General features: G+C 42.3%; 1 long non-coding RNA gene across 1 annotated transcript; it reads right to left on the bottom strand.

Annotated features, from left to right (window-relative positions):
• Positions 1–1357: 1357 nt before the first annotated feature.
• On the bottom strand, positions 1358–22953 carry LOC142104137 (uncharacterized). The gene is made up of 4 exons (XR_012679517.1): positions 22861–22953; positions 22390–22445; positions 21003–21054; positions 1358–2334 (listed from the first exon to the last, which is right to left on the bottom strand). It is a non-coding gene; the product is annotated as an uncharacterized LOC142104137 (long non-coding RNA).
• Between the last annotated feature and the right edge of the window lie 1987 nt (positions 22954–24940).

The raw sequence follows: 24940 nt of genomic DNA, 5'->3' as shown, positions 1-24940 counted from the left end.
TTGGATCACTTTTGGTAGGTACTAACCACTGTATACTGGGAACACCCCACAAGACCTGCCCATCCTCTGACACAGTCGTCTATCCATCACAATTTGGCTTGGCTACTTACACTTGCCCATTTTTCCTGCTTCCAACAGATCAACTACAAGAACTAACTGTTCACTTGCTGCCTAATATATCCCACCCCTTGAAAGGTGCCGTTGTAACGAGATAATCAATGTTATTTGTTTCACTTGTCATTTTAATGTTGTGGCTGATCGGTGTATTTAAAACTGCTATAACTATTAATAAACGGGAGCCTAAAACTATTTATCTTTTTTACTTGGGAGCTTCAGGAATCTGAATCATGGGAAAATAAGCATTGTCAGTTAAGGATTTCTAGTGGAAAAAAGATGGTCTCTGTCCTGGGAAAACCAGTGGGCATGGAAGCAACACCTGGTCACGTCATCTCATGGATGGATTAAGAGTTATGCAGTTGAAGTTCCTGTCTATAGTTTATGGGAATGTGATAGGAATCAGCATCATTTATTTATATCTTTTCCAGTTTCACCCATTGTAATGTAATTTTTTGCACATTTTCCACCTACTCCTCTGAAGCCCACCCCCCATCACCATTTTGCAATACGTGAGTAGGAAATTGCAAAGTTTATACAACAATGTAAATTAATATTACAATATTTCTAGTAGTGTAAATTCTTCTAATGCGAGGAGGTTTACACAGTTTTAGAATTTCCGAGCAATATGAGAGGTCTTGTAGGAATGAAGACAAGATTACAGCCTGGGGTAGGGTATCGGTAAAGATGTAGGCTTAGATAAGTGTTTGAGTTGCACTAATGTTAAGCATTATCATTGAGTGTCAGGGTAGCACTAGAATTAGGCTAAGGGTGTGAATAACATAAATTCTTGCTGTCCATTTATATGATATAGTGATAAAGTAATGTCTTTTACGGCCTCTATATCTGCCTTAAATTTTTGCATTTGTGCACAAACTGCTGGGCAGTTTTTAGGAGTGTTACACTGTGGTTAGTGTTGTCCACTAAATTTTGTTTTGCGTGTGTTCCTTGTTGCTTATTCTGTTATGATGATGATTTTCATATTCATTTTAATCCATGCATGACTAAGAAAGATAAAACACTAGATGGCGCTCCAAGACTGAAAGAAAAAGAAAACCCTGCAAATAGTACTTTGTCTAGCTGAGGATTATTGCTGGCAATGTAACTTTGCAGATAGTTATAATAATGTAATATCACAACCTTAAATATCTCTATTGATGTATCAGATGCCTTTTAGTATATGTATTATGTATCCTGTGCTAGATGCATACAGTGATATAAAATAGCATAAAATGAAATAAACAACGTTTAGAAAGTTATACTCTCACATATGTTATATCATGACTACAGCAATTATCATTGGTTGTAGAATTATACATACTCTCTGAATTAGAAAACATCAAACCTTCTGCCTTTAAAGTAATATGTTGTTGGTTCGATACCGGACAAGGGCCAATGTGTAGCATTTGTATGTGCTCCCAGGGTTTACATGACTCTTCTCCAGGTGATCCAGTTTTCTCCCACATTCCAAACATATTCTGGTAGGTTAATTGGCTCCTGACAAAATTAACCCTAGTGTGTGGTAGGGAATATAGATTGTGACAAGCCATGGTACAATGACAGGAGGCCAGAAAGGTCCAAATTAAAAATAAATATGTTCAGTATAATGACGTCACAGAAGGCTCCATCTGGGTGGCCTGAGATTGTGTCCACTGACAGCACTGGTGAGTGATGCATTATTTTATTATAAAGATTAGTGAGAAGCTGACTAGGGCTGAGCAGTCCATATTGTAGCTCCTTCTGGAAATGGTAGAGCAGAGACTGTCAATCCAGGCCGGTCTGTAAGCCCTTTAATATAGTAGTGTTAGTAGTACGTCATGTCTATTGATAATCTATATGAGCAGATATCCCGTGTTTCTTTCCACAAGTTCATTGGAGATTACACATTCTTGTTGGGATACTCCTGAATTCCGGGTAGGTCTCCTGGATTCCCGGGAGAGCAGACCATTCTCCCGGGTGGGAGATTTGCGATTGGCAATTTGCGGTGAATCGCACTATTTAGCAAATTTTGCTTTTGCACCCTTGCATCCTGGATTGTGGTCAAATTGACACGATGAGCCGCGCCCTGACCCTTTCCTTCCAGACACTTCACCTTCTCTCCCGGCGGTGAAGAGTGAAGCTTTGATAAGTATGATTGTTTTAATAATGATTACTGTTGCTTGTTCTGTAGCATATTTAGTGCTTCCACATCCAGGAACTATGGAGGGCAACTCTCACTGGCTGATATTTAACAAAAAAAATAAATGAATAATAATTTCATAATAAAATAAATAAAAATGCTATTGAAAACATGATCTTTATAAAACAATATAAAATGCACTCTTATTCTTATTCTTGAAGAAATGAAAAAGTAATTGTTATCTAACCAAAGCAAACCTGCTAAAATTGGTCTACTCACAGAACTTCAAAGTACCCCAGGTTATCGGAAGACTAAATTACAATGAGTAAGTTAATCATCATCATCATTATCATCATTTATTTATATAGCGCCACTGATTCCGCAGCACTGCACAGAGACCTCACTCACATCAGTCCCTGCCCTATTGGAGCTTACAGTCTAAATTCACAGACAGGACAGACAGGACAGACAGGACAGACAGGACAGACAGGACAGACAGGACAGACAGGACAGACAGGACAGACAGGACAGACAGGACAGACAGACTGACTGACTGACTGACTGACTGACTATTTGATAATGTTGTTCTATGTTAATTTAAGTCAGTTCCCAAATCCTAAACAGACTACACTATACATTTGCTCATATATTTTAACTGGTATAAAATAAACCCACATAAATTTCAAATATAAGTGAGTTGATTGTCTTGTCCCAACTGCTGTACACATCTTTATTGCTTTTACTATAAAGGACTCTTTCCATACCGTTAAATAAATAACCTTATTTCTAGTGCTAGTCTAATTTATTTGTTGGCTTGCCTATTGTTTGGGCAGTCACCATATCATATCATGTCACCATTCTCAGAGTTCACAAGACATAGCTATTTATCAAATTTAGGTAATTCAGCTAACAGCACTGGGATACCTTCTTCCAAAAACTTAAATAAACATTTCTTACTAGAATGTGGCAAGATGTTTAAATTAAAAAGTATGTTATTTTCTTGCTTATTTCTTTCTTTCCATCTTGTGCTATTTTGCATAATTACATTTACATTTTGATCATATTTTTATTGTTGACTTTCCAGGCAAGGCAGGCACAGCATTTGTTGACTCATATGGAAAGCCATTTCCTCTGTCGTTTGTAAATCTATTGCCTGTACAGCTAATAAAATAAAAGGAGACTTATTGAAATAGAAACATATGTAAAGAAACATTTTATCAAATATAAATATCACTGGGTAAGCAGAGAATACACAGTAATATTCTGTTTGACTGCAGACGATAAACATAGCTCATTTACTGTTGGGTTGGGCTTGAGGACATTCTGTTTGTAATTCTCAGACTGGATCCTAAACAGTTCCAGTAACACTATAAAAAGAACCATCAAAAGTAAATACTGCAAAACTTTCTCAGACAGAAAAAAAACGCATTACATGAATAACAGCAAACAAATGAACTAAGTGCTCTCTGGCTTCTTGTATAAAAACAAAACAAAAAGACACAACTAAAAGCCCTGTGTAACAACACAGTGAAAAAAGCATCAACATGATGCTGACCGCACACAGGTAATGAGGACAAGAAAGGTGCGACATTGTCAAACCCGTCCTGCCTCGTTCCACAAATGGCGGCACAATTTTGCCCATTTCTCAGGCGGAATTTGGCCTTATTGTTTCCATGCAGAATGCCCCATATCCTATTTGTTCCGCACGGAATTCAAACTACACCACAGAGCAAGATGAATTGATACCGCTATTGCCCCAACTATTTCTAGATATAAATTTTGTGAAATGCGTAATGTGGAATTTTTACATACAATATAAACACTAACCAAGCAAAAATGAAATGCGAAGATTGAATCTCCGTAGATCACACCTCTGCGCAACGTCCTGTTCTGCAGTAAATTTCGATTTGTGCGAAATCCTGCTGCAACTTTTCTCATTTCTACTGAGAATCAAACAACAGGGTCTGTTCGCACATGATCGACTGGATGACGTGATGGCTAATTAGAGCATTGGTAGATGTACACACACAAAAGACGATAGTGGTCATCTACTGGATTTATGAACATGCCAGACAATTAACCAATCAATATAAATAGGATATTTCTCAGAGATGCCAACTGCTTTGGAGCCGCACACATTAAGAAGTCAGTTTGCAGATAGTCTGGGTGATATCAGTATGTATGTAGTATGACAAAGAGGGTTATTTTCCACACCTCTCCTGCATAGGGATAGCTAACACCCAAAAGAGTTTGCAGGTACTGCAAACAGGGTAAAATTCCCACTCAGTCATTCCCACAGCACACAGACACACAGGTGCACGACATTTGTGTGATTGCTGTGGTGTGTTTGTGAATAAGAGGATTGTGGAATCCAACGCTGACTAGCAGCCGGAGAATAGCTAGGACTGGTCGGCTAGCTAGATCAGGAAGCTGTGAAATATTTGATGATTTTGCTACAGAGTTGACGTGATGAAATAAAACATCAACTTGTTAAGAAGACCGGAGTAAGGAGTCACTTATTTGGTAATTCCTACAATAGCTTTCATTAATCTAACTTGTACTAAGCACAAACCTGAAATCTCATAGGAGGATACAGTTTACAGAAGATTTGTAACATTAAAACAATTTATTAAAGCAGTTGTCTACTTCTGAACAACCTTTCTATTTAACTCACCACCCCTATTGTAGCTCTTTGGTAGGTTACCTGTACAGATGCCCTGGTATACCATGTCTGACAGAATGGAGAGGAGAGTGATGCCAGCGCTGATGGACTAGTCCTATCCTAGTCATTCAGCTGACTGATGGGAGTAGCCATGCTGGAAGCAAATTTTTGGGATCAACCCCAGTGGAAGAACCTCTCTTCTCAGTGAAAGATCCTTCTCTTCTCTGCCCAGCGGGAAAAAAAATCTGCATAGCTCCCCCTTGAAGATCTCCCTCCAGACAAGATTCTCATCCCTTCTGCTCCAGGAAAAGAGCCAGGAAGATGGCTCCAGCAGCTCCAGCTCCTTCCTCCTCCTCTGCTCCAGCCCCTAGGAAGAAGGGTGAAAAGACCCCTGCTACCAAGCCTCTCTCTGAGGCTGGAACCTCTGCCTCCACTGCTCCACGACAAGGACAGCCCTGCCAGGTTGTCCCCCAGAGAATTCCCACCCTGGATGAGGCAGACTATCGTCCTCAAACTGAAGGAAGTGGAGGGAAGAATTCCAGACCTAACACCTGAGACCTTTGGTAAGAAGATGGTCCTTGATCAAGGCTTCTCAAAAGCTCAAACCTTCAGCATCCAGAACTACATCAAAGGCATTTTCTAAATCACCTTTGCCTCCATTGAGATCTGCAAAAGATACTGGGAAGCGGTGAAGTCAGGAAGACCGGAATCCCCATTTTCTAGATTTGTGGGTAAGTGTCCCATCCAGATAGAGGAAAGAAGGGTGATGGTCTCCATAAGGAATCCTTATAGCCCTGGCAAGGATATCACTAACTTCTTGAACCAATTTTGCATCGTGATCAAGGACCCCTTCAAGATCCTTGATGCCAATGGTTTCTGGATAGGCAATTGGTCCATAATTGTCAGGCTGAGGAAAACGACACTGCAACAGATGGTCTCCAACACTTGCCATCAAGCTTTGGCTTGGGCGGCTCTGCCGGCCTTCTGCATTACGCTGATCAGCCGAGGAATTGCAGGGAAGCTGACCATATGTGGAGAAGCTGCAAAGTTTCAGCCTGCAGGAATTGCAGAGTGGCAGGGCATGAGACCACAGACTGCTCAAGGAAGACATCCTGCAACCTCTGTGGCATGGCCAGCCACATGTACAGGGTCAGCCCTCAGAGGGCCAAAACCTATGCTGCAATAGCCGGGAAAGGACTGCTGGAAAGTGGACTTGCTCCTGCCCTGCAGCCAAAGACATCCCAGAGGAAGCAACAGAAACCCTTACCGCAGCCATGAGTGGGTAAGAAACATTTGAACCCCCCCTCTTCCCACCCCCCTTCCAACCTCCCTCCCCCCTCCTTCCTCCCCCTCTTCCATTGTGACAGCATCTCCCTCCCTTCCTGCTGTCACAACCGCCCCACCCTCCCCAACCCGGTCCCGTCCTCTGCCCATCCTCACTCTTCCCCCCACCGCAACCCTCCCTGTTCTCTCCCCTACAGTAGCACTAACACCCTCCCACACTACTGCAGCTTCCTCCCTTTCCCTGGAAGATTTCTTCCCTCTTGTAACTGCTGCAAGTAAGGAGAACAAATTGTGGAGGAAGAGGAAAGAGCTTGACAGCCCAGTGGCTGACTCCAAATCTTCCAAGAAGCCTTTCGACCAGCTGGAAGAGAGAGGTTTGCTCCTATCTCAACATGGGGACACAGGCAGACCTGACCAAGACCCACCTGACAAGGATGGTAACGTACTGTACGATGGCAATGCACTGTATGTGCTAACCTTCTTTTTTCTCCCAACTAATGTGAGGAGTGTTATGGATAAGATAGTCAGAAATGTAATGTTTACATGTTGCAGAAATGTTCTTTGCCTTTAGACATCTGGGTAGGCAGTGGCCTCATGGGCCCTCCTATTGGTCTGGGGGGAGTCACCATACTTATCAGGGGAAGCCTCTTCACACTAGATTCCGTTCATGAGTTTGTCTACGTCAGATTGCTTATCATAGATGACTCTTGGGCGTGTGAGCTTATCAGGTTAATCTGTGTGTATGCATCCCCTGGTAAGAATGAGAGTTTGGAACTTTTTCAGACGCTGTGGGCTCAACTAGTGACCACCAGGGTGGAAGTGATGACCGGGGATTTTAATTATCATATAGAGGAAGGGGGACATAATATTAGCAACACTGCTAAGCTAGATGTTACTTCTAGGTTGCTGCAGGAGATTGTAGCCGAAGCATCCTTGCCGAATGCAGTGGGGTCCATGGGGGCTGGCTCTGTAAATTATACTTGGAGCCGCCTCGATAGATCAGTGTGTTCCCAGATTGACTTTGTGTTTACCTTGAGAGCAGTAAGGCAGAATAGGCATGTCATTGTTGTGTTGGAGGAGCTGAGGGATGCCTACATCACGTAGAAGAAAGACAAATGTTATTTTGATTATATGTCTAACTGGTGGGAATATGTTAAGGTGAAAATTCACAGTTCCTTTGAGGCTAAATGTAGACAACAGGCATGTGAGAAGAAAAGAAACTACAGGAGGCTGCACAGACAACTGCGGTCCCTGCTGGATCTCCAATTTTGCAGCTGGGATGTAAAGGATGATCTGGTGAAAAAAAGTGGGCCCGAAAAGGCACTTTGAGGAAGAATCCAGATGCGTCATCTTCCGTTCCAAGGTGGAGAATCTGAAAAAGGGTGAGAAATGTAATTCTTTTTCAGAAAACTCTACTCTGGCCACACACCCCTGACCGAGCTGCGAGATGAGACCAGCATTCCCAGAAAGGGGAAAGAGGGCATCATGGGAGTCATCACAGACTACTACAGCAACCTCTACAACCCTTAGATTACAGACACAGATGTGGCTCATTAATTCCTGTCAGGTATCACTAATACTATTGATCCTGCAGCTAAAGAGGCCATGGATGCTCCCCTGGCTTTGAGGGAACTGCTCTCTGACACTAAATCTTTTAGGCTCTGTAGGACCACGGGCAGTGATGGTCTCCCAGCAGAGCTCTATGTAGCACTATGGGACCTCATTGGCCCGGACCTGCTAAAGCTGTACAAGGAGAAGGTGGTGGAGGGCAGAATGACTCTGAGAGAGGGACTGTTCATGATCATGTATAAGCAAAAAGGGGGAGAGATGTGACCTTACAAACTGGCGTTCCATCTCTCTCCTGAACGTGGACTACAAGATCCTCGCCAAGGTACTAGCCAACAGGCTAAAAGTTGTCATTGGGGAGATTGTTCATTCAGATCAGACTTGCGGAATTCCTGGTCGCAGGATTGCAGATAGCTGAGGGACTGTCACGGTCACACTGAGTCTCGACCCAGAATCTGCCAGTAGTTGACTTTACCCACCAGAGGTGCGGAGTCTAACACAGCGGCTGGTATTTTTCAGGAACTCCCGCAAGGGAGTATGGGTTTAGCGGCTTCCACTGTGCAGGTCGCGGCCCTCTGGAGAGTATGGCAGAATTAGTGGACTACAGCTATAGAGGAAGGTGAACAGATGCTAGCGCAGGCTAGGTTGTAGGAGAAGCTCAGAAGCTATAGGTAATGTCACCGGAGAAGTGAGACTATTCTGCGGTCAGCAGATGATGAGAACAATAACGAGGATGCTCTGTGGATGGCAGGTATTACCACTGACGTGGAGATGATATTTATCAGACCATAGGTGCGGTAGCAGGTAACACTGGAGGTGTACTATGGCAGGTAGGTAAACCCCAGATATGTAGATAAGGTTATCCAGACGGCAGGTCCAGAAGGAGGTAGCTTGAAGAAACACTGCGGCTGACAGGTATTACCACTGGCGTGGAGATGAGATATCAGACAACAGATGCGGTAGCAAGTAACGCTGGAGATTTACTGCGGCTGGTAGGTATTACCACTGACGTGGAGACAAGTTTATCCAGATGGCAGGTATGATGGTAGGTAACGTGGAGATATACTGTGGCTGGAAGGTATTACCACTGGCGTGGAGATGAGATATGAGACGACAGATGCGGTAGCAAGTAACGCTGGAGATGTACTGCAGCTGGCAAGTTTTACCACTGATGTGGAGACAAGGTTATCCAGACGGCAGGTACGATAGCAGGTAACGTGGAGACGTACTGCAGCTGAAAGGTAGCACAAACCTGGAGGTGAAAACCCCTTGGTTACCTCGGCAGAGTGAGGACCAAAAACAGGCAAGGGAAGTAGGTCGAAGGGGCCTTAAATAGGGAGAGGCAATTAGTAAACCAATGAGAAGAGAGAAAAGGTTTTAAACAGTCCTCCGGTCTGCACATGCGCAGAAGAATAGCTAAGATGGTGGACGGCCGCGGCGCTGCACGGGCGCCGGAAGAGCAGTGAGTGAACTAGATCTTGGCCTAGAGGAAACAGAGGTCCGGTGAGTGACAGGGACACAGTCCATTACATCAAAGATTGCCATGCACACATGGCCCATATCAGTCTTGATCAGGAGAAGGCCTTTGACTGTGTTTCTCAAGATCTTATACATATGGTTTTGCAAAGTTTTGGCTTGGGAGAAATGTTCTGTTCAAATGTTAACCTGATGGGCTCAGACAAGGCTGCGCTCTTTCACCTCTCCATTTTGTTTGTTGTATAAAACTCTTCATGATGTGCATCAGACAGAATCTAGAGATAAGAGGCATCACCACACTGCCAGGATGCATTTAAATTGCATTTAAAACCCAAGCTTAAAGAATATCTCACATCCTGATGTTAATCTTTGAATTAAATATTTCAGTCTTTGCGGAGACATCCTGGATAAGGGGGCTGACTTACACCCTGCCAGGATTTGAATCTGTATAAAAAAGAGAGCTGTGTAACCATGTAATGTATTATTGTTCCATCTGACCTTCTGATTACTGGTACCTTAAACTAGTTTAAACTGTCCTTATTAGGACACTTGAGCTAATAAACATAATTTGCTTCAAGAACCTACTTTGACAACTTTTTCCCTGCTATAATTCCTGTGACTTGCAGATTAGACACAAATCTAATCCGTTCACTGGCTGTTCTGAGATTGGGACCCAGCATTCCAGTACCAATGCTCTGCCTGCTACCTGAAGCTCTGGCCAATGTAATAGGCCAGGGGGGAACCATCTGCAGCAACTCTGATCTGAAGACAAGAGATCAGGGGTACCAGTCCAAGTACACCAGCAAGGGGGTACAATAGCAGTGACAGTTACCCAGAAAGACGCGGTGCTGGATGCTGCTTATGCTCCTCCTACCGGGGTTAGAGGGTGCACTTGAGATAAAGAAAATGGAACGGTGGCACAGTAAGCGAGAGCAGGAAAGATCTTCATATTACATGAACCTGGTATAGATAAGGTTAGAAATGAGGCATTGCAGGTTGCATGTATACTACGAGACAAGATGGCCACTTAATCCGGGAGCTCCTATTACCTTGTCCATCAATGGCTTCAGGAAGCTTTAAAAACAAGTTTTTGTCCTAAATTCAAGTATCAGGGAGAACAAGCGAATGACTGGGAACATCAAAAGTTCACTGACTTCAGCTATGATATGAAGGATTTGAGACAGATTACTGTTTCTAGCACTGACTCCAAGCATATAGACAGGGGCGGAATGGGAACTTAAAGTGCACCTGGAAAGTTTTTTGAAAGTGGCCTCATGTAGGCGAGACCAAGCCAACTGTAGGCGGGGCCAACACCAAGTAGATGTGATTAGTACACCATTGGCCATAGCCACAACGATTGTGAGCCAAGACAACGCCTGAGATGGTGATCACAGGACAGGTATTGTGGTAGTATAAGTACAGCCGAGATATTTGTTAAATAGGCTTCCACATGCAAAGATAATCTTACCAACGACAATAGCAGCATTATTCCTGGCAGTAACCCTTTGAAATGAGAAAAAGCCCTATTGATTTATTAAAGTGCTTTTCGGCCATATGCTAAAAAGAACATGCATAGTTTATCAAACCAAGCAGAGATGGGCGACCAGCCCTAACAATGGGTAAACTGTGCGGCCCGGGGGACCGATGCCCCCCTGCTCTCCGGGCCAGCCCGCCCCTGGTGTCAATATATTTGGGCATTTCTTGTTAGCCTGACCAGATGCCATAATAATGATTCACAATGTGCTGTGTTGATTCATCAGCAGTGCGACTCTTAGAAAAGATAAGTTTATTTTGGCAGTAGCATCTTTAGGAGAAGCTGAAGCAGGGGATGTGTCATGTTCAACTTGAGCCAACAGCTTGGTCACAAGTTGTTGTTTGCATTTGTGAGGATTTGTATCAGTTGGAAAAAAAAAAAACATTACATGTGAATTAAACCTAGTTGCTAAACCATGGTTGTTAAAATTTAGTATTGCCAAATTTAAGATGCCAAATTCAAACCCTTGGGTCCTGGCGAAGCATAATTAGCAGAATCGCTTACTTTATTCTCTTCCTTCAGCTTCTCCAGCTGTTTTTACAGTTGTTTGATTAAAGGTATGACATGGCTCAGGCTGGCTGTGTCTGATCTCAATTTATTTGTTACAATTGCAAATGGTATCTTGCATAAAACTGAAAGGCTTCTCCAGTGTGCTGAAGTAATGTGACATATCCCCTATCTCCCTATCTCATGGCTTGATGTGTAGGTCTTGATGGCTTGTTACTCTTCCTTTAGTCGCTGAAGCATATAAAGTGTGAAATTCCACCTTGTTACTAGCTCTTGCTTCAGTTGGTGGCATGGCAGATGATACTTTTTTTTGCGGCTGCTGTAATGTTCTACATGCGGTCGCAGAATGAAAAAAAATTCCCAGAAATTTTATGGGCCACAGACAGCATCATAATGCGCAAGGATGTCTCTTTGGAATCATGGATTGTATTTGGGGAGTCAGTTTTGCACTTGAAAATTGAATGCTGGACTGCGTACTAATAATGAGCAGGTTGATGATGGAGGTGTTGACGGTGCAGATTGCATGAGGTGTCTATCCATACGGCTGCTAGCTGATGCTGGGCTACTTGTTACTATACACGATTTTCCATCTTTTGATAAAGTACTTGAATGAACTCTCTGCAAATGACGTAACAGGGAGAGGTGCCTAGATGGTCAATGTCCCTATCTCTACTTATTGTGGCATCAGAAAGACTCCAGATGCCTGGACAAATGTTGTCTGTAGTGAGATAAAGATATTTCCACACACAGAGGTACTTTTTTGGTCTTACGTCCTGGCGCGACAATGCGTCTATGATGGGCATGAGGTGGTACCACTAGTGGCTGCCTTACTTGGACACAGACATCATCCTCCTCATTATCTTATTCAAGTACAACACATTCATCATTTTCAGATCCACAATTATCCTCCTCATCCTGTTGCACATTAGCAAATTCCAAAGTAGCATCCTCAATTTCTATGTGTAAATCATCATCATTATTACTTATTCAAACATTTGCAAATGGTTGTGAAATTTTGGAAGAAGACTGGACACCCTTAGACACTCCTCAGGATTCTGTGAGCACATAATTTTTTCTTTAGCCACAGTGTGCATTTCATGCACTGATGTGGCTGTTTTGGAGGTGACAGACCTACATTTAGACCGAGAAAGAGGTGCATCGGAAGTTACAGAAAATGCATGAATGTGCTGGGTACAATGGACATTCTAGAAAGTGTAACATCAGAAGTAGGATCACTACAAGCAAAAATATTTTTAGACAAATCACCATATTTATGAGAAGCCTTCCTCTTAATCCGTACATCAAGAGCTGATGTTTTCTATGAGATTGACAAACAGTGTTTGGATTTTGAGCACACTTAATTATACTTTCTTCCCACATGACCTTTTTTTACTAGTAGAGGTTGAAAAAGTACTACTACTGCCAGTACTAGTACTGGGATGCTCCTGCACTGTAGACTGATCCATGATTGACAAGAAGGAGTGAAGCTATTTGAAGTTGGAGCTACTTGTAGCTGTCACCACACCAGGTGAATGGCCAATGGGGAAAGGACTGTTACTTTGCAATTCATCAGACACTGCTCCACAAATTCAAATTTATACTTTTTTTTAAAAAAACCCAAAACATTCTTTGTTTTTTCCTTGAGGTGTGCTGCTCAGAGTCAAAGAGCACCCTGTTTTTTGACCTCTTAGTAGTAGAGATGTCAGTGATACTGCCCCTCACACAATTAGAAACACAGTCAAACACTTGAATTTTAAAATGAAGAAATATATAGCACCCAGTTTTTTGTACTATAACTAGTCCAGATGTTACTGATACTGAGTCTTGCACAACTGCCTTCAGATTGAAACACTTTTTAAAAGCAGCAAAGAATATTTTTTGTTCACTTCTAATTAGTTTACTAATGTACTATAACAACCAGTAGTCAGTGCTTCTCTACACTTCGCTCTCTCTCCCACCCAATTTATCAGCACTAAGCAGTTAAGATTTGTGCAGTAATATTACAGCTATCTGAAAATACATAGCCTCTTTCACCCTGCCCAATGCTCTACGAGCCACTTTATGAGCACAGAAAGCAGCAAACGTCCTACCCACATGCTGTCACTTCCAAAATGACAGCCGAGAACAGGATGAAGGGCTGTATACAGAAGATATTGATCCAAAACAATAGAGATCTGATATTTTACAGGAAATTACATTTTGCCACTTTATCAGATGCGAATTTCGCATGAGAAACCGATCCACGACTCAGTTCGACTTGGTACCCAAAAGTTTGGATCTGTCAGATTTCTCAGAATCCAAACCACTCATCTTTAGTATAAATGAGAGTGTAGAGACAGTGTAAATGAAGAATGCTAGTAGGAAATGCTGAAATTCCATTACCCTGTTTGTACATAATATAATAATGTTATGCAGTGTCATATAAACAAATGAATAAGGTCTTGAATGTTATGATACCAGCAATCCCATGAAAACATAAATAACTGTGGCAGGCTATAAGAAGAATGTTGGTATTTACCATTTTCCTTTGTTGTTTACTTTAAGCTGCTATTAATGATTTATGATTCTGGACTACCATGGTAACCACAGACAGATGATGCAGTGAGAATAGAGGCTATAGAATGCCCCTCTGCGCTCTGTCTGCTCTGTGACATGAGTCCCTTAGTTTGTAAAGAGAAATGTGTTCACAGGAATGATTATACCAAAGTATTTGAAAATATTTTAAAACAGCCAGTGGATGGATTAAGTCATAAGTGCAAACTCTCAGTCAACAAGCTGTGAAAACAGTTCAACCAGGTGAAATGGTGGCAAGGTGCCATATTGGTACTGTAACAAGGTAAGTTAGGGGTTAATTAGGGGGCGGAGGCTGACTGTGGGAGAAGGACAAGAGACTGGACGAGGGCTTCCCATAGGAGTGTGGGGGCTTGGATGAGAGGACAGAAAAAAGAATACTGGGCACATTAATAAGCACTACCAATTGCAATGGTATTTAAAGTTCCTAAACCAAAAAATGTAAATGTAAAATATATTTATATAAAACTAAATGCAAAAAGATGAATTTCTGCAAAAATAGTTGATGGACTTTATCAGTGACTCACCAGATAACACCACAGTGAGCATATAATTATGATAAGGATTGTCGGTAAATACTTTATTTATTACGTAGAGGTACAGGATATTTCTCATCATCATACCATTAATTTCAAGCCCACTCATTATTACAAATTATTTATGATCAATTATTTCAAATGATTTATAACATTGTAATACAAGAAATCTGTCATCCTTTCACTATCTGTGTAGCATACAATATAGTGAAGTGAAAATAGATGGATAATATAGCACCGGAAATATTGCTTCAGATTCTGGCCTGTTCTCTCAGTTTCTTCATTGGGCTGGGGATGCAGTGTAGATGGCAAATTAACATCAATGTTAAGTGCTGAGCAAACACTCTACTAGAATCTTAATTTAAATGGCACACCCTCCCTAAGACCATATCATCAACAAGAAGTTGGCTTCACAGCGCTAGGGTCATGAGTTTGATTCCCAATCCATCAAAATTCATCCCCAGGGCGTATTAAACCTGGTACACGTACAGCAGTTAGCAGAGAGAAACATAATTCTCCATGTCCTCCTCTTCAATGTATTTAGGCCGCGAGAAGAAGTAGAGACCGCAGTTCTTCCGAATCCCCTATTGTTGATCTATTCTTGAATTGTGTAATATTTTCAACACTCTCAGCTTTGCTAATTTTACGCAAAAATGTAGGCATAAATTGCGTCTGAGAAAATAGGCATGTTGTGTAGCTGCCGGTAATTTAAAATAACTGCCAATCTGCATAGTACGTTACGTGTGTATGGTTGAGTAAGGTATGCTTAAAGTGCAGAGAGACGACAGTCGTTATCACCAAATTGATGCTGTATTGCACCAGCTCAACCTGCATTATGGTCACTGTTTCCCTCTTTCTGCATTCACTTGCTGGTCTGAATTGAGCATGCACACACCTGGTCTACTCAATACTTCCTGTTTACTCTTGATTGGCTAATTGTCTGTCAGCTCTGTCTATTTAAAGCACCTGCTTCTCTACCAAGTTGCCAGATCTTCAGGTCTACTCTCCTGTTCAGATGTCCTGTTCCCTGGATCCTGTATGCTACATGTTCTCTGAAGTCTCCAGCACATCTATCCGCAGATCATCAGCCTTTGTGACAACTCCACTACCCTATGGTAACACTCTGCAGATTATTGCTACCTGTTCTCTGAAGTCTCCAGCACATCTATCCGCAGATCATCACAGCCTCTGTGACTATTCCACTACCCTGTGGTAACGCTCTGCAGATTATTGCTACCTGTTCTCTGAATCTACAGCACATCTATCCGCAGATCATCACAGCCTCTGTGAGTATTCCACTACCCTGTGGTAACACTCTGCAGATTCAAGCTACCTGTTCTCTGAGTCTCCAGAACATGAATCCGCAGATCATCACAGTCTCTGTGTCTACTTCACTATCCTCGTGGTAAACACTCTGCCGGTTATTTCTACCATCGCTACCAGCCTCCTGTGTTAATCAGCACACTGCTCTCCTGTCTCCTAATCTCTCAGCCATCCTGGTACTCCTCATGCGAAGCATCTTCAGTTATAGTCCTGGTTCTCTTTACAGTTTCGCTCATCACCTCCTAGGAGAACCGCGACCTGTGGTCAGGGAGCTGCGAAGACCAAGCGCTCTTGCGGGAGCCTCTGATGAAAACCTCCCACTCCATTAGACTCCGCACCTTCTAGGAGGTAGTACCAACGTGAGCAGTCTGTACGGGTACTCCTCTGACCCTACTGGTTATGACAGTAAAATCTGGCCACAAAATGGATCCCGGTCGAGAACCATCCGCAAAGGACATGCTTCAGCACTTGGTGGGAAGAGTTGAGCAGCAAGATGCCGCTAAGGTTCAACTACTTCAATGTCTTCATACTTTAATTGCCTGTGTGGATAACTTGCAAGTCGCTCCTCCGCAAGCTGCGGCTCCCAATCCTGAGGCCCAACCGTCGGCTGCACCCGCTTCTTCTCGGAGTGCCAACTCCTCAAAAGTTTGATGGCGATCCGAAATGTTGTTGAGGGTTCAACCAGTGCTCAATTCACGTTGAGTTACTTCCATAGAACTTTCCCTCGGATCGCAGTAAAGTAGCCTATATAATTTCCCTGTTGTCTGGACAGGTTCTGGCGTGGGCGTCTCCTCTTTGGGAAAAAGGTGACCCCATTCTCCGGGACAGCAAAACCTTTATTTTGGCCTTCCGGAAAATATTTGATGAGCCGGGTCGGGTTTCATCTGCAGCTTCAAGTATCCTCCGACTTCGCCAGGGTTTTCAGTCTGTTGCTCAGTACGTAAGACAATTCCGTATTCTTTCATCTAAACTCCAATGGAACAACGAAGCCCTGGTTGCAGCTTTTGGCAGGGACTCTCCTACCGCATGTCCTAGCCTCCTAGGAATTACAGACCTCTCTTGACACTCTGATTTTGCTCTACCATCGAGTGAACACCTGCTTCCGGGAAAGATCCTCAGAAAAAGACACTGCCCGACGGTCTGTGATCCAACTGGCTCCCAGGTTCCGGCCGCCCTGCCCACCCGGGGAATCTATGCAATTTAGCCACTCCAGACGTTCTCTTGAGGAAAGGCAAAGAAGAATTACCAACAATCTCTGCATTTATTGAGTCCGGTCATTTCATAGTCTCTTGCCCAAAACGTCTGGGAAACGCCAGGCCCTAACCTGCTCTGGAGAGGTCAGACTGGGGACATCAAAATCCTCTGCAGAATTTCAAAAAACTTCTGTATGTTCCATTCCTGTCACCATTTGTGGACCCTCGGTCTTGTTCAACTCCTGTGCCCTTTTGGATTCTGGGACCGCAGGGAATTTCATTTCTTCTACTATAGTAAAAGATCTATCGTTACCTACTGAACTTTTGTCTCAGCCCATTACCATTACCGCTATTGATGATAGTCTTATTGCTAACGTAATCATTTGCCGTCAGTTCAAGCCAATTACTCTTCAAGTTGGTGCCTTACATTATGAGACCATCTCCTTCCTTTTTCTCTCCCTAGTGACTAGTCCAATTATTCAGGGCCTTCCCTGGCTGCAATGGCATTCTCCTCACATTGACTGGTCTTCCTCTCAAATCTTATCTTGGGGCTCTTCCTGCCATTCCCGCTGCCTGGTCGAGCTCAAACGCTTACTGACTTTGTCAACTCAGTCTGCAGATCCTGGTACGCTCCTGCCTCCTCATCTCAAGTCCTTTTCCGATGTCCGTTTAGAGGTCCTGCCTCATCATACTTGGGATTGTCCGACTGACCTCCAACTGGGTAAAACACCGCCCAGAGGTCAGGTGTACCCATTATCCTTACCTGAGACCCAAGCCATGGCCGAATATTTGAAAGAAAATCTTCAGCGCGGTTTCATTCGACCCTCTACCTCTCCAGCAGGCGCAGCCTTTTTCTTTGTGAAAAAGGACGGGACTTTACGACCTTGCATTGATTATAGGGGTTTAAATGCTATCACAGTTAAGAACCGGTACCCTATTCCACTCATGACCGAACTGTTCGATCGTATAAAAGGAGCACAGATTTTCACCAGGCTAGACCTCAGAGGAGACTACAATTTAATCTGCATTCGTAAAGGGGATGAATGGAAGACTGCTTTTAATACGAGGGATGGCCATTATGAATACCTAGTAATACCCTTTGGGCTGTGTAACGCCCCAGCAGTATTTCAGAGCTTCGTGAGCGAGATCTTTAGGGATCTACTTTACTCTTGTGTAGTAGTGTACTTAGACAATATTTTGATCTTCTCCAGTGATCTATCTACTCATCATCTCCGAGTATCTGAGGTACTTACCCATCTGCAAAGAAATCACCTGTTCTGCAAGCTCGAGAAATGTTCTTTTGAGACTTTCCAGACGACCTTCTTGGGAAACATCGTATCGAGCTATGGCTTGCAGATGGACCCAGATAAAGTCCGGGCTTTTCAGGATTGGCCCCTTCCAGTTGGGTTTAAAGCTATTCAGCGTTTCTGGGATTCGCCAACTATTATCGTCAATTCATTCGAGGATATTCCACTCTTGTAGCCCCAATCTTGGCACTCACCCGGAAGGGAGCTGAAACGAAAACTTGGCCTCCAGAAGCTATTGAAGCATTCAAAATCCTTTAAAAGGCTTTCTCTACAGCTCCAATTCTCAGACAACCTATCCTCTCTCTACCCTACTCCAACTCTATGGAGTAGGTGCTGTGCTCTCGCAGTATTTCCCACCAGATAAAAAGTCCCATCCCTGTGCCTTCTTTTCTCAGAAATTTTTACCAGCAGAGAAGAACTACACTATTGGAGATAAAGAGCTCCTAGCTATGAAACTAGTTCTCTCCGAATGGAGATACCTCCTGGAAGGATCACAGTTTCCGGTCAATATTATTACTGATCACAAGAATCTGCTCTATCTCCAAACAGCCCAGGGACGTTGGTCCCTCTTTTTTTCTCGTTTCAACTTGCACATCACTTTTAAACTGAACTCTCAAAATAAGAAGGCTGATGCCCTCTCTCGAGTGTTTTCCCATGAACCCAAACCAGCAGAACTCTTGTTGCGACCTATTCTAAATCCTAACTGTTTGTTGGCCACATCAGTATCCTCTTCGCCTACGCCGTCACCTGGGAAAACTTTTGTTCCTTAGATTCTCAGGAAGAAATTACTCCAATGGTGTCATGCCTCATGTTTCGCTTGTCATGCTGGAATAAAGAGAACAACATTTCCAGAAATTACTGGTGGCCTACCCTTTGTTCTGATACAAAACAGTTCGTAACTGCCCGTAATCTCTGTGTGCAGCATAAGACCTATCGTGTAAGTCCGGCGGAACCTCTAGATCCTTTGCCTCTACCTACCAGGCCTTGGGTATACAGCTCCATGGATTTTATTACAGATTTCCCTACAAGTAAAGGGTTCAACACCATCTGGGTGGACATAGACCGCTTTTCTAAAATGGCTCACTTCGTACCTCTTGTTGGCCTACCCTCGGCTGCCCAGCTGGCCCACATATTTGTGATAGAGATTTTCCGGCTACATGGATGTCCCTTGGAGATTGTATCCGGTCGAGGAGTTCAATTTACGTCCAGATTCTGGAGGTCCTTGTGCAAGCTTCTTAATATCCAACTCAATTTCTCTTCATCCTACCATCCGCAGTCTAAAGGACAAACCAAGAGAGTGAACCAGGAACTGGAGACGTTTATTTGGATCTATTCTACAGCCTCACAAGACAACTGGTCTGATCTCTTGCCTTGGGTAGAATTTGCACACAATAATCTTTACCACGAATCTACCTCATCTCCTCCATTTTTTATTACTCATGGGCAACATCTGAACCTCTCTAGGTTTGCTTCACTGCCACCCACCCAGATGCCTGCAGTTGATAAAACTCATCAGAGTTTTGTCTCCATCTGGGCCCATGCCCTTAAATGTCTCAGGAAATCTTCATCTCGGTACAAACATTTTGCTGATAAGAAACATAGGGCCATCCCTTCTTTAAAAATTGGCGATAAGTCGAGGCTGTCCACTAACAACATTCGACTTAGGGTGCCATGCATGAAGTTTGCGCCCCGATTTATCGGTCAATTCAGGATACTCCAGGTCATCAATCATGCTTCGGTGAAATTGAAGTTGCCCACTGCTCTATGGATTTCCAACACCTTTCATTTGTCCTTACTCAAACCTCTCATCATTAATTGATTTTCCCCCATCAGGACATCTCCAGCACCTCTTCCTGCTACATGATGATGAGGAATTTGAGATAAGTTAAATCCTGGATAGTAAGATTTCTCGTGGTAAGCTTAAGTATCTTGTGGATTGGTAGGGCTTCGGTCCTGAAGAGTGCACATGGATTGACTCTTCTGATGTCCATCCTGGTGAAGGGATTCCATTCTAGAAATCCTAAGAAACCAACACTTAGGTGTCCAGTGTCCACCTTTAAAAGGGGGGATACTGTCACACATTGCACCAGCTAAACCTGCATTATGGTCACTAAGTGATAAAGAATGATAAAAAAAATGACACCCTGACCATTCATCTATGCCAACGTTCCTCTATCACCATTTTTTGACCCTCATTTTGATCTGATGTACACATCTTTATTGAGAAAAACAATCTTCATTGGCTATATAATTTGTCTGTTTATATCCTAAATTGTTTTTACAGCATCCTAAATTGTATTTTACAGTATATGATGTATAACGCAGTTTTGTGTTTATAGATGTGGATGGTATAGGAAGCCTTGTTTCATGTGCATTTGTAAATACACTTTCATATTATTTAAAGAAAAGCCTGGCACATTGTTCAAAATGTATTTAAGGACTTTACCCCTTGAAGAAAAAATAAAAAAATATCCTCAAAGCATCCTGGGATTACATAACTCCTATACATCTTCCTCTGTGTGTAATTAAAAGATGTGCTTTAAATGGCCTTATAGCAGAAATGTCTCAGCTGAATCTGGTATCAAACAGTCTTGGAAAGTTGTCTGCAAGAAATGTCTATATATACAACCATTTATGCCAGGCCTGGCTAACATGTGGCTCTACAAGCCCCAGCATGTACTGCCAGTAGGTAGCCAGCCAATAACTGCCAGGGCATGCTGGGACTTGTAGTTTCACCATACCTAGAAAGCCACAGGTTGGTCAGGCTTGATGTATTCTGTATTATTAATCAATACATCTATTTATGTTACCTGTAGCTCCAGTTTCTGCTGTCGTAAAGTTTGAACATCTATTAGCTTCCCACTGTGGTATGAAATAATAGAGAAAACTATTAAGAACTTTTACTGTTTTGGTTACTAACATGGGTGCATATTTATAGAATAAATATCCGACTTCTGCTAATTGATTGTTGCAAATAAACCTCTCGGAAAGAGCTAGTAAATCTCTTTACCTTGAAAGAATTCTAAAACAGCCATTGTAGCTGAGTAAAAGGTATTCTTCTCTGCTGTCATCAGGTTTTTTTTTGCAAAAGGTGCGTAAACAAGTCTAGGGGCAGTGTCTATTAATGGTATTACTTAGGTCTACATTGTGCAGGAAAATGTTCATAACTTGAATGTGAATACTATTCATAGCTATTTTATATAAGACAACTTGTATTTTAGGTTTACCGGCCTATTAAGGCGTGTAGGGTATATAATGGTCCCATATTAGTGGTGCCAGAGAGATGGAGAGGGGAAGTTCGTAATGGTAACAGGCCCTGTATGTTTAGTTCATATCTGGTTGGAGATGTTGAATAGACCGGTGGTCACTGTTACGAATGTTGAAATCCCGACACTACTTACCCCGGCACGATTACAGCGAAGACCTCATTGCCCACTGAGTGGAAACAGATTGAAGGGACACACTCTCATCCGACCTCTTAAGGTAGCAATTTAAAGAGCCGCCACCTGCACAAGTTTGTTTAATAAGCCATGTATATTATACAGACAGCGCTTCCTTAAATTACTACCTTAAGAGGTCGGATGAGAGTATGTCCCTTTAATTTGACGCCATTGGACGCTGCCGGGATCTTCAGCTCCCGCAGTTTACTATAGTCTCAATTTGAAGCTGTCAGTGTATCCACTCAGTCGGCGATGAGGTCTTCGCTGTAATCGTACCGGGGTAAGTAGTGTGGGGATTTCAACATTCGATGTATAGTATCCAACCCAAATACACAGTGAAAGGATTTTCACACCAGCATAAAACAAAGTATATTTCTCAACCAATAGTTGACTGTTAATTTACTACCATAGCATATTTATTTTCTAGATTAATTTATTCTGGAAATAATGTTAAAGTTATACACTTATTTCCTCTAGGAGAAGGTAATTGATTCACTACCATCCATTAATCTAACCTGAACACAGTTATATCATTTTTGCTGGGAACTTTCCCAGTCACCAAAGTTGCTTATCTTAACTTCCATCATATTGGTGGTACACAGAGTAACTCTGTAATATACATATAACCAAACCCAACAATGCATATATATGATATTATAAGGTTAGACTCTACTTTTCCCACTGAACTAACTAAGACTGTTGACCTAATATACATGGAATTCTGGGTAGACTCATATGAAAGGTGAAGAATACTCACATTTGTTTGTCCAACACTGAATTGGGCCCGTCAGTAGAATGAGAACCAAACACCATCTATAATCAACAAACAAACTACTTCAACAACTTTGACGGTCTAAACCTGCCACCAATTCCAGTGAGATTTTATATTTTTAAATGAAAAGCTTTTCAGTCTACATTTGAAAAGATTTCCCTTGATGGGGTCATGATATTTTGTGATCTGCTAATGTTGCAGCATGGGTCACCGTATATATCTCCTTGGGTAGAACTTAGCTGCCGTGGATGTGATGCGTGGACATCGCGCTGTGCGCATTGCTGGCAATTATGGTAGAAATCTCCGATCATTTGTCCTCGCACCTCTAAAAATGAGTGGAGATTTCTTATAAATCTCTGCCGCATAGTGTCTCACAGACGCTCCGGAGACTCTCCTCCGCTAATTGAATCCCCCCCTGTGTTTGCATTATATCCAGTAGCTAGACATAAAGTTTACCTGATGAAATGTAGAAATTGACGTTTTATCCATATTCGTAGGTGACAGAAATTAAACCGTCAGTAACAGTCGATGTCCTGTGAGACACTGAGAAAGCAGTCTTAGTGCTCAGGATAGGCAGTGTCCCCTGACAGTGGCTCATTGTGATGTCATGATTATGTCAGGCTGGTTATTGTGTCAGGGGAAAATAAAGTATTCTGGTAAGGAAATTTAAAGGGGCAGTACTTCTAATGTTTCTTTTAATCCCAAATGGAGTTGTTTTTAAAAAAAAAAAAAAAAAAGTTTTATTTCTAAACAAGGCCAAAACAAAGTAAAAAACATGTCGTATACACAAATATAGCAATAGAAATTTATAAACTTAAACCCATGTGTGTGTATTTTATAACCTTTAAGTCGATAAACCGACACACAATTTAAAAAAGTGTACAATTTGTGTTACAGTTATTCTCCCAGTGCTTTACATCACTCTCAACAGGCAAGAAACTGCAGAATATTAAAAGTAACTTCCCCTAAACTTGCAGAAACACTAGAGCCATAATAGAAGTGAAAAACATACACTAAAGACATAAAATAAGTAAAAACAACGACAGTGGCTGTTTTGTTGAAGCCAAAGTTCATTAAAACATAGGTAAATTCCCACAAAAATGACTCTTTGGGGTAAATGTATCAAGCTGCAAGTTTCCGGTGGGTTTGAAAAGTGGAGATGTTGCCTATAGCAACCAATCAGATTCTAGTTATCATTTATTTAGTACATAATACAAAATGACAGCTAGAATCTGATTGGTTGTTCTAGGCAACATCTCCACTTTTCAAACCTGCTGGACTCTCCCAGCTTGATAAATTTACCCCCCTTGACTCCAGATAAAGTGTTATAGTTTTTTAATGCAAATGTGTGGTTCCTAGAACCTGTTTCCTCCTAACAAAGAACAGAACTGACCTGAATTGACTGTCTGTGGGGTGGGGGTCTGTAGGCAACTGGAAACCCCTCCTAAGGGCTCCACTGAACAGGATTATGGACAATCTGTCACCATTAAGATGATTAAGCTATATACTAACTAGCCTTCTCATGTCACCTATACAGACTATCGCCTACTACCTTGTACACATTCCCGGCAGGAGACAACGGACTATATCTTGTTGTGGATGAAAATACAAGTTGACAACACATCTGCAATTTTTCTTTTTCTCTTTGTAAAACTGCAAAATGTTTGATTCAATTGTTTTATTGTTGCTTTTTTATTTCTTTATAAATAATGCTCACATTGGAATAAATCTAATTGTTTCCAATTCTCCTGTGATTTATCTTTATTTTGTCTTTATTGTGTTTCAGGGGCATATCCAAGGCAACTTTAATACAGCAATACCAGCCCTGAGAGACACAGGGGATTTGTCCACGGGAGGTTAAAACTGACGTAAAGGTGCAATTAAACTTCATTGTTTTGTTGTAGTCCAGCATTGTGTTTTCAGTCAAAACTTTATATTGCATTTAGTTAAACAATGTGATGATAGGTAGGAAAATCAAGAATAGTTTCACTGAGAGAAAAGTTACAGAGAAGCAGGTGAGTTATTGCCTGTGGTAAGACTACCTTTGCATGTGGAAGCCTTTTAACAAGTATCTCGGCAGTACTTGTACTGCTGCAATACCTATACTGTTATCACCATCTCACCGTCCTGGTCACCACCATTGTGGCTATGGCTATAGGTGTACTTTGTGTTCGCTCCGCCTACAGTTGTTGTGGGCCCGCCTACACAATGTAATAAAATGTAATATGTCTTGCAAACCTCACCTAATTTTCCTCATCATTCGCCTCAACGCCCGCGGATTTTGACTGTTTAAATCACTCCATCGCATCTGTAATTGGTGGATGGGGGTAATTCCTACTGTCGTGCTGAAATTACACACACAACCCTATAGGCCCTATGCTTCATAGCGTTGGTGACCTGTAATCTACCTACAAGGTACATGTCCATGTTGGCCACCAACATGAGAAGCAGTTCTTTGAAGAAGTTACTTGTTTTCCTGTTTGCAACGAACTGAGGACTATCCTAACAACCACCAAGGCAGTGGTTGGCTGAGAAG

The sequence above is a fragment of the Mixophyes fleayi genome, chromosome 1 (assembly GCF_038048845.1).
Source record: "Mixophyes fleayi isolate aMixFle1 chromosome 1, aMixFle1.hap1, whole genome shotgun sequence".
NCBI classification, from domain to species: Eukaryota; Metazoa; Chordata; class Amphibia; order Anura; family Limnodynastidae; genus Mixophyes; species Mixophyes fleayi.
Note: the sequence above shows the minus strand (reverse complement) of the source record. Positions and strands in the feature narration are given on the sequence as shown.